Source organism: Hibiscus syriacus, unplaced genomic scaffold (assembly GCF_006381635.1).
Source record: "Hibiscus syriacus cultivar Baekdansim isolate YM2019G1 unplaced genomic scaffold, ASM638163v2 tig00110450_pilon, whole genome shotgun sequence".
Classification (NCBI taxonomy): Eukaryota; Viridiplantae; Streptophyta; class Magnoliopsida; order Malvales; family Malvaceae; genus Hibiscus; species Hibiscus syriacus.
The window spans coordinates 7,879,720-7,891,312 of record NW_024062743.1 but is presented as its reverse complement, the minus strand read 5'-3'; the positions used below and the strand labels follow the sequence as shown (position 1 = coordinate 7,891,312).

At 31.3% G+C, this 11,593-nt stretch overlaps 1 pseudogene; it reads left to right on the top strand.

The window, feature by feature from the left end:
- Positions 1 to 3,420: 3,420 nt before the first annotated feature.
- LOC120125961 lies at positions 3,421 to 5,245 on the top strand (annotated as a pseudogene).
- Positions 5,246 to 11,593: the final 6,348 nt, after the last annotated feature.

Here is an 11,593-nt window from a genome sequence, read left to right as displayed (position 1 = left end):
AAAAAGCATCTTGACCTGCAGACATTGTTGCACAAGTTGAGAAGAGGAAACTTTTCTTTCAGACATTTTATCGAACACTTGTATTCACAGATGTTTGCTGGATATGGAGGTGCAAGAGGCAATCTGACTTTATGATTTGGATCTATTTGATAAGAAATTTACTGGATTTCAAAATACTCATCGGACGGTTCGAAATCCTGGGAAAATCCAGATTCTGAAGTCCGAGGGAAAATTTTGGCGTTGTAGTGAACCTTGAGGAAATTCATATTCTGGAAACAAGGAAGTCTCTCCAGGATTTGAGTCGGGTTTCATAGTCTGAAAATAAAGAAGTTTCATCAGAATTTATTGGAGTTTCCAGAGAGAAGTGTTGGGTTATTTGGGAAAATTTGGAAGCTTCAGAATCATGAGAAAATTCAGGTTTTAAATCGAAGGAAAATAATCCGTGAACTTGAACTACAACAAGAGGAAGCAATTGGCCATCGAAAATCTCTTCTTCTTTGTTTTCCATTGATGAAAAACAAGAAGAAATTTAAAGGCGTTGAAATCATTGATTGCTCCATAAGCAGAGCACTGTTGAGAAAATCTCTCAACTTTCCATGACCAAAATTAGGTTCATAAGATAAGAGATTCCTAGTTAATGCCTTTGATTCCTCAATTCCAATTATGATTTTTGTAACATTATGCCAAATTAATGATACACAAGGACGAATAAAGACAAAATAATTTTGTGCAGACGAATATAAATATAATAAAAAATTCACGTTTATATTTTTTTATTTAAAATATAATAATTATTATATATTTAATTAAATATAGAAAAATATATCAACTAAACTAATATAATTTATACATATTTTTATAAAAATTACATTCTAATTTTTTTATTTTTTGGGACATGGGATAAGCCAACGTTTATATTTTTTAATTTAAAATATAATAATAATTATTTATTTAAATTAAATTTTAAAAATATATCAAATAAATTAATATAAAATTTTTAATATAATCTATACATATTTTATTTAAATTACATGCTAATGTCATGCTAGGGTTTTTAATGAGTTGAGTAGATTGAATTCGACTCGATAAAAGCTCGATTCGGATTGACTTGATTCGAACTCGAGTTTTACTCGATACTTTAACGATCTGAGTTGAGTAAACTCCAACTCGACTTGATAAGTTTGCGAGCACCTAGTTAAATTTTTTTAATACTTTTTTAGCAGTTATCTCAAAAAATCATTTCATTCAAAAAATTACTAATTTACTAATGATAAATGACTAATCTATTAATTTTCTAATAAATAATAATAATAAAATTATTAATTAATAATTATGATTTTATTACACCTAAAAATCAAACCCTAATTATTATTTTAATATATTTGTGGATTGTTATTTTAGAGTTTATACTTTCAATTTGTTTCATACACTCTTTTGACAATTTTTTTGGTTAAATTTATAACTTATGTTTATATTAAGCTCTATATAATATTAATAGATTTTACCTATTTTTAAAAAGTAAGATAAAAATTTTGGTGAGCATAACAAGTAACGAGCTTAACGAGCACTAATTGAACAATAAGTTTTTGTAACAAGCACAAATCAAATAAAATTTTAACGAACTTTACGAACAACGAGTCAAGTCGAGCAACAAAATATTTTAACGAGCACGAGTCGAACAATAGTCAACTTGCGATCACCTCGTTTATAAGCACCCTATGCCATGCACAACTTCATCTAAAGTTTGAAAATGCATTACGAAAAATATTTTTAAGGTTAAAACACTTTTTCATTTATAAATACTAAATATTCAACTCTTAACCCTAAAATTAATATTCGAAACAAATTTACAAATTAAACTTTTTAATTTTAATTATGAAAAAAAAATCACTTTTACATAATATTATAATTTTTTAATTATTTAAAATAATGAAATTAAAATTAGTTACCTTTAATTAAAATTATTTTTAAACTATATTAATCGGTTTTATTAATAAAAATAATAGAAGGATAAAAAGTTGCAACGCAATCAAAAAGAAAAATAGAGATAATACTCACAAAAGAAAACTCAAACATAAAATAAAAATTTTAAACCTAAAGATACGAAAAAGTGAAACATTTCACTGAGAATGACGTCCAACATTAAACAACCCAATAACCTTCATAAAACATCGTCTCTATCAAACGAGATTCTTTATGAAGTGATAAAAGAGTTATGAGCAAACCAAACAATTTGACAAATTGTTTCGCTACACAATTCTAATTATATCAATAAACAACATTTTATCAAAGAGGGAATCTGACAACACGTGACAATCAACAAACCAAACAAAAAAAAAATGTCATGAAAATCTTTATATGAGCACTAACACAACAAGAGATATATGAAAAACTTACCAAAAAGTCATAAGAAACAAACTACAAGAGTACAGAAAATGTGCTACAATGACAGAAATTTTTATTTAAAATAGAAATAACTCAAGAAGAAAAAGAAAAACATATGACATAATATGAGAAAAAACAAGAAAAATAATAATCACTGACGATCGATAAATATTACTCCATCCATCCCATTAAATATGTCCATTATTGACTTTCAAAATGTCAAAAATTTTAAACTTTGATCATGATTATTTTAAACAATTAAATTTTATAAAATATATATATTTAAAATCTACTTGATTTAATGTTTTTAAAATATATATTTATATTTTTATCAATAATAAATTTTAAATAATAATGAGTAAAAATTAAAAAAATTTGACAAAAAAATTAATAATGAACAAATTTAATAGGACGGAGTGAGTATTAAGATTGATATCATCACGATTAAAAAAGTAAAAAAATGACCCAAAATATATAAAAACAACTCAAGTTGAAGAAAAAAAAAATTCAGATTCTCACATGAACATAATAATAATAATAATAATAATAAATATGTTTTTTTATTAAAATCATTTTTAAATCAATTATTACTTCTGTCCCACTTAAAATGTCTATTATTGATTTTTTTTATCAAATTTTTTATCTTTGACCGTTTATTATTTAAAAATTATTATTAATCAAAATATATTTTAAAATCTTTCAATTAATTAGTTTTGAAATATAATTTAATTTTTTAAAATATTTAAAAATTGACTTTTACAAAGTTAAAATTAAGTATTTTTAAAATATATTTTTTATAAAATGTAATTTTTTAAAATATTTAAAAATAATTATAGTTAAATTTAAAAAATTTAATTTTTAAAAAGTTAATAAGATAGAGTGTTAATAAAATGGAGGGAGTATTAAAAAAAAGTGATTCCATCGTTGGCTTCCAAATATCATCTCTCAGTAAGTTCTAATCCATTTCACTTCAGTTTTATTTTACCTTAAATCTTCCCTCTTTGATGAAATTAGGTCAAGACCCTTATATATCCTATGGCTAAACCTTCATCCTTTCTTCTAAACCTCCTTAGGCAAAACCCTAGAACTGCCCAAAACACTAATACCCAAATTAGATACGTCACTATAGAATCCAAAGAAACTTGTTTTATCGTTAAGGAGTCTTTAGAGAATCAAAAGCAATGTAAAGAACTATTGAATGATTCCATAAGTGAATCGGATTTAGCCATTGTTAAACAAATTTGCAAGATTACTAGAACAATGCCTAGATGGGAGGAAACTCTGGTTTCAAAATTTCCCTCTTTTAATTTCTCGGAACCCTGGTTTTTTTCGTGAGCTTGTGATCCAGCAAGAAAATGTGTTATTCTCTCTGCATTTCTTTCATTGGCTGCGGTCGAGGTACAAGTTTTCGCCGGACTTTGATTCCTGTAATCTGCTACTTGATAAGCTCGTAGAGGCTAATGCCTACAAAGCAGCAAGAAATTTTCTTCATCAGATCGGTCTTGACCCCGAGCCGCCTTCTTTAGAACGCTACTTAAGATGTCTTTGTGCAAACAAATCGGTTGAAGATGCTGTTGATGTGTTCTCCATCTTGAATAAGATTGGTTATTATCCATCAATAGCGACTTGGAATTTAGCACTATTGGCTTGTCTTAAGGTCGTTAGGAATGATATTTTCTGGAAATTGTATCAGGATATGATAGAATCTGGTTTAGGGGTTAATATTGATGTTGGTACCCTTGGGTGTTTGATTCAAGCATTTTGTATTGATGGGAAAGCTTCAAAAGGTTTCGAGCTTCTTCAGTAGGTTTTGGCTGATGGCTTGGTGCAGGGTACGGTTGCTTTTCAAAAATTGATTGCTTCCTTCTGTAAGACCAGAAACTACGGTAGAGTATCCCAACTTCTTCACACGATGATTGCTACAGGTCGTGCTCCCGATATTTATACATATCAGGAAGTCATTAATGGACTCTGTAAGAACAGAGTATCTGGAAGGTTTTCGGATTTTTAATGATCTTAAGAATAGAGGGTATGTTCTGGATAGGGTCATGTATACAACAATGATTCATGGACTATGTAAGATGGGGAGCCTCAGGGAGGCCAGAAAGCTTTGGTTTGAGATTAATATTGGAATGCTTCCGAATGAATACACTTACAATGCAATGCTTTACGGGCTTTACAAGGTTCATGACCTCGAAGAGGCAAATAGGCTTTATAAGGAGATGCTCGAAAATGGTTATGGTGAAACAACCGTGAGTTACATTATCATGATTGCAGGGTTTTGTTTACATGGAGAGACAGATGAGGCTTCACATTTATTCAAAGAAATGACTCAAAAGGGAATTGTTTGTGACATGATCACATTCAATAATCTGTTCCGGGCCTTTTGCATTAAAGGGAAAGTCGTCGGGAGTCTGCCCCTATAATAGAAGTTCTACGTCGAGATGGTCACATCGAAGAAACCAAAAATTTGTTGAAGGATATGCAAAGTAGGAGTGTAGAACTGAAAGTTTGTACTCACGATCACTTTATTGCTGGATTATGCGAGCAAGGATACGTTGCAGAGGGACTGGAATGGTTCGGAGAGATGCTGAAGAATCAACTGAAACCGCAACAAAAAACTCTTGAGAAACTGGTTCGGTGTCTTTCACAAAGAGATAGGTTTGATGATTCTTTACTTATTTTAGATTTTATATTAGGTTATGCACTTAAAATCAGCGTATGCCATTCAATTGTTACCAAGTTTTGCCAAAGAAATGCTCATCTTGTTGAACCATGTTTGGACGAGATCCTAGAAATAAATTAAGCAAAGTATTCCCAGTAATTTGTGTTGTAATGCTTATACCCTATGTTTCTTGGACTCAGAGGTGACTGTCAGCATCCGACACAGGTCTGCTTAATTTTTTTCTATGTCTTTTCCCTTATATTTGCAGAACCATAACCCGTATCCGTGCTTGAATGTGCTGGATATGGGTTTCAGACATAGGTGTTTTAGGGAAAATGAAGAGTCGAAACAACATAGGTTTTGTATTGTTTTACTAATGAAATGGCAAAGAGAAGTTGATAGTGGCTCTTTTGATTTCTGTGGATATGTTTTGAACATCTTTGAGATTGTCATTGGTTGATTGCACTTATGATGAATATGATGAATGTTTTGAATATGTTATGCATTGGTATGCCACCATATATTGTCGTAAAGCAGGTGGAAGATCATCTGGAAATAATGGGAACCCATATCAATACTTGTTGTCATCTTGTTCGCAACTCGATTGCCGTCTCTGTACACGTCACTTGCACCGCCTAGTCTTTTTTTTATATCAGCTGACTGATGTATGGCCGGAACTAGTGCCGTTGGCTTGTAACTCGTCAGATTTCATGTTAATAGTAGCTAGGCTGAGTTGGAGTACTGCATGTCTCTATCCCATTGACCAAGCCATCACATTCAAGCCTTCTAATGTTCTCCTTAATTGATCTAACATGGCTTACATCCGTTGCATCTTTTCTCATTTTCCTCACTTTGTATCTCGCTTCATAAGCTGCCTTTGTCGTAAACTTGTGCCGGTTATGCCTAGAGCCGGCTTAGGCGGGGGACCACCATGCGCTCCGACTCAGCTCCCACCTTCTACCTTTTTAAATTAATAAAAATTATATATTTAACAATTTATAAGTTAGTGGTTACCTCTTATTGTTTTAGTTGTATTTAAAATGTTTTCTTAATAAAATAATAAAATTAATATGTATAATTATTTTTCTATAATTTATTAATAAAATATTAAATTAATTGTTTAAAATAATAAAATATATTTCCGTTCAGGGCACCAAAAATATTTAAGATGAATCTGATTATGCTAAACCCATCCCAGATTTTCGTCAACAATCAACATCAGTCGGGTCTAAACTTATTTGGGGTCATTTTTAATCTTTTTCAAAACGATGATTTCAGAATAAGAGAGAGAATAAAAGTAGACTATTATCAATTGATTTATCAAACAAAACAGTTAATAGTTCGCATGAAACTAAAAACATACTACCTTATAATCATTTTTAGATTAATTTTTAAAATATTATAGTAGAAAAAAGCTCAAGTAAAAAAATGCTTAATACAAAAATAAGTGTTTAAATTATATCGTTTTTTATATTTAGGTGCTTAAATGTTTTTCGGTTAATCCATGTATCTAACGTTTTAAACCTTACACTTTTAGGTGCATCGGCCGTAATAGATGGTAAATTCTGTCGTTAGGCGATACATGTCACTTTCATGTAAATTTAATTTTTTTTTAAAAAAATATAAGTTTTTAAAATTTTATAAAGGTGAAACATATCATTTAATGACAAAATTTAATGGCGATAACAGTCCATGCACCTAAAAGTACCTGGATTGACCGAAAAATAATTTACGCACCTAAATAAAAAAAAATGTATAGTTTAAACACTTATTTTTTCATATTAAGTCTAATAAAAAATATATTTTTAGACTAATAAAAAATATATTTTTAGATGTAATAAAATATTTTTATTTTTACTAAAAAAAATTAGTTTTATGTTCATATATATTGTCACAAGTCACAATCGGCCTTTCGCGAAGGAAAAGAACCGACTAGTCACGACGATGGAATTTTTTTAGAAAAGATTTTTGATGAAAAGATGGGAGTCACCACTAATTACTTTAAAGGTGCGATTAGAACACTTAAAATAGGTAATTTTAACAAAACATTTTATTTTATAAAAAAAATCAAATTTTGATACTCGAAAACCATAAATTAGGTTTAGGTATCAGTTACGTGGGGGGAAAGATTAGCACCCCACAACACCAAAAAAATTGGTACCTAGTCGATTATCCTGTAATTTAAAATTGAAAATTTTTAAGTTCGAGGTTTCATTTAATTTACAATTCATTATGTATATAAATTTTAAAAATGGATGTTGATTTACCGAAACCAATAACGACCACCCAAGGCACTAGCAGAAGCTTCATTATCGATCCCAATAAATAATCATTGCCCTGAGGATTTAGAAATAATGATACAGGGTTTTAAAAATGATGTTGATTTAATTCGAGAATTACCAGTGTCACCCCAGGGCATAACACGGGAGATACACCATTAGCCCCTAATAAATGAACATTGCCTTGTTTATAAATTGAGTCATGAAATCAAACAATCAATTATTAAGCCTAATTATACTAAGCAGATTAATTAAGGCTTCCCTCTTACTTAAAGTGTCAAATTATGAAATTTAAAGAACCTAAAGGACTAAACCAAAAAAAATGTAATCTCTAATACTAGTCCTAAGCATATTTTAGCAAATTATGGAATCTAATAATCAAAATGGTACCTCAGGCATTAAGGCGAGGACCAAATTGAATATTTCCCTAAATTGAAGGAGTAAAAGTGAAATTAATCTAAAGTGAAGGTTGTAATCATTAATCCTAATTGATTTTAATCAATTATTAAATCGAATAATCGAAATGGAACATCGGGCATCAAGGCGAGGACCAAATTGAATATTAACCTAAATTAAAGGACTAAAAGTGAAATTTATCTAAAGTGGAGGCTTTAATTATTAATCCTAGTGAATTTTAATCAATTATTGAATCGAATAATCGAAATGGAGCCTCGGACATTAATGTGATAACCAAATCGAATACTAGCCTAATTTAAAAAGTCGGAGACTAAATTACAAGAGAAACAAAATAACAAAGATTAAACATGTAATAAACCCTAAAATATTAAATGTTATAATACAGGCAGTGACTAAATCGAATTAAACAAAAATAAAAAGACTAAAGCGAAAACAAGTATATATAGACATACAAAATGGATAAAAATGAAATAAATCACAAACCAGTAGCAATGATCAGAAATTTATCCAAAGCACATCCATGAGCAAACAGTGACAAAAACAGAATGTAAATAAACATGCAAAATTAGAACTAATTAAAAAATAAACACCAAGCGACTTAAATGTAAAAAAGAGGGTAAGTTTAAGGGATTTAAAAGAAAATTTTTCTTTTTATTTTAACACTAACATATTAAGGAACATAAAAAGGAAAATAGCACAAACAAGGTCTGCATATTCAAATTAAAAATAGAATGAAATAAATTACATAAAACAATAATAAAATGAAAAAAAAGGAAATGATAACCCATATTCGAAATCATAAAAAAAGAGGAAACAAGGACTTAAATGTAAATATGCAATAAAAGAATGTAGATCTAGACACGATTTTTCCTTTTTATAACTTAAAAACTTATAACAAAAACAAAGGGGAAATAACCTAAATGGTACACACATTGGTAATGAAATAAAAACACAACACAATGTGATTAGAACGAAAATTCTCGGCAAAGTTAAGGGAACCTAAGAAGGAATTTACCCTAAACCCTAAGTATAAAACTTATGCTTTTTCATTTTCGGCTAAACCTTAACCTAAGACCAAATAACCAGCCACTACATCTCTTAGAAAACTCTCAAGCTTTCACTCTTACCTCTGTCGACCGAGATCTCCAAAGAAACATGAACACTGCTCAACCGTCGTACTCGAACGACACTTGAACTCTTCGACCACCATTTATGATGGCCATGGAGTCTATAACTAACCCAAACCAACCCCGTTTCTTCTTCCAAATACCCTTCTATCTTTGATTGAACCCCTTGTAGCCCACAAACCACCACAAGCCAACGTTCTTCCTCTCTCCGACCACCATCAATGGTGATCGATTTAACCACGGCCTAAATCTAAACCACCCATGTTGTTAGAGTTTTCGTTTCTCTATCAATTAACCGAAAATGTTCCAGAAGGGTGAATTGGATAAATAAAAAAATGGGTATGAAAAAAAGGATGGGAAAATTGTACTAGTATTTAATGTGGTTCAATTTCATCAAATGAAGTCTACATCAACTACCTTAGTTCCACACTAATGATTTCTAACAAATTCACTAATTTATTCTTTCTTTTTCTAGGCTCAAGAGTAACCTTTTACAAATCCATAGTTTTCAATGGCTAAACTACAACCAAGCCCCTTTCACAGAAGAATAAAAAGGTTGTAAACAAGAAACCCTCACAAGGTGGTGTTTACTCAATTAAGCTCACTAAAACACTCTATGCACAAGAGAAAAGGAGAATTAAGATTGAAAGAGCTTTTCTTTTGATGTGAATTGCTTGGATAGGGGTTGTAGCCTTCTTCAAATGTCCTCAATTTGTTTTTTATATGTTGAAATGTGTTTTGATCGTTTCTAGTTGTTTGAGGAAGTTTGGAGCCGTTGGGGATTAATAATCTGTAAAATAAAACTGCCCAAATCAAGGAGTATCGATACTCCGACTAGGAGTATCAGTACTGCCCTAATAACATTTAAATAAAAATAGTCGTTTATGATCGTTGGACTGAGAGAGTATTTGTAATACTCAGATTTTTCCTAAATCTAAAACCCTAGAATTTAAGGATTTATTCTAGAATCCTTAATTTGATATTAGTGACCAAATTGCAATAAATATAAAAAATTGTAGCTTGTTTTGAAATTCCTAGATAGTTTAGGGTTTAATCTTGTGATTATCCCTTTTTTGCTTTATATCATAATTCCTAATCCTATTTCTTCGTCAGTTACGCTGTTGCTCTTTCTTTCCTTCTTGATATTTCTATTGACAGTGGTTCACTCTTTTCCTTTCTTTCTTGTGCTTCATGAACGCCGCTGCTCACTCCCTTGTCTTGCTTCATGGTGCGAACGTCGACCAAGACTCGATAAGTTTAAAAACAGGCTTCCCCGTCACTATTCGAGTTAATCACGACCATTCACGGCTGTTTGGCACTTGACGTGAGTGGGACTTCGTCAGACCGGCCTAGTAAGGGTTGTGCTGGTTGTCGTCAACCATTTGGCCCCCCTGGCAGCCCTTATGTTGATTTTGTCGCCTCTATGGCAGGGTTTCAAATAGCGGCCGAATAGCGATATCGCGGTCACAATGATGTCCGAAACCTCTATCACGAAAAATAATGATGTGAAGTGGGATCACACTAATAGCGGCAACAAATCACGGCCAATCGCGGCAATAGCGGACCGCTATTTCGCTATTATTCTGTTATTTTAATTTTTTTTAAAAAAACATTTTTTTTATTAAAAAAAGTCAGCTCATTCGGGAAAAAAATTCACAATCGCGATATCCGTAATGACCGCAATAGCATCTGTTAAATCCGTAACCGTGATAAACAAAACACGACCGAAAACGTGGCTGCGAACTCTCTCGTCAGTCGTTTAAGGTCACGACAAGGCTGGTCGTGAGGTCAACGACCCTTAGAGACTGTTGTCGGTGTGTTCCATCGCCGGTAGTCTCGTTTCACTCGATCTAACAATCCTAAACCTGAACAATATTCCACTGTTAACTTTTGATACGATTTGGAAATTGATTAATTAGTGTCGTTAATATTTTCGTTGCGCTGAAATTGATTTATTGGGACTTTAAATTCGGACGTCATAATTTTGTAGGAAATTCTGAATCGGGAATCGAGTTATCGCCTCCTTCTTCGTTACCCGCAAACTTCAAACATAATTATATTTCTCGTGTTGAGCGTGAGTGATAGTTGTTATTTTTTAGTCGTAAGAAATTTTCGGTTAATTAGATTATTTATTAATTAAATTAATTCGTAGGAATTGGTTTGGGTCGGTCCACTGCTCGAGTTGATCGTGATAGACGCTACGATAATCGTTAGTTATTTTATCGAGGTGTGTCTCTGTTCAGTGCTATATTTGTATTGAGTGATTACTTGCATGTTTGATTGATTGGGAAATAATTTGGAAGGATGTTTGATTGTGAAAGTAAACTCTATTAAATATGACTTAGATAAATGTCGTGTGATGTATGTTGATTTTTCGGAATTGAAATATATGTTGTATATTCAGGATATGTGATTGTGTTGAATTATCGGAATCCAAATATGTACTTCGGAATACTTGGTTATGAAATATTGTTATTCGGATCAGATCAGGCATCATATATATGTTATTGGGATATATGCAAATACGAATGTCATTTGTTTGTTATTTTAAGACAAATTTTTTATAGGAGAAGTTTAGTGCATTCAATCGACTGGGTGAATGCCACTTTCGGATTCTGTGGTCTCTGTCTTTGTGGTATACCTCACTTCATATGGTGTGATTGTAGATAATGTAGTTCTGGGGAACCCACTCTTCGAATGGTATGACAGGAGTATGGGTG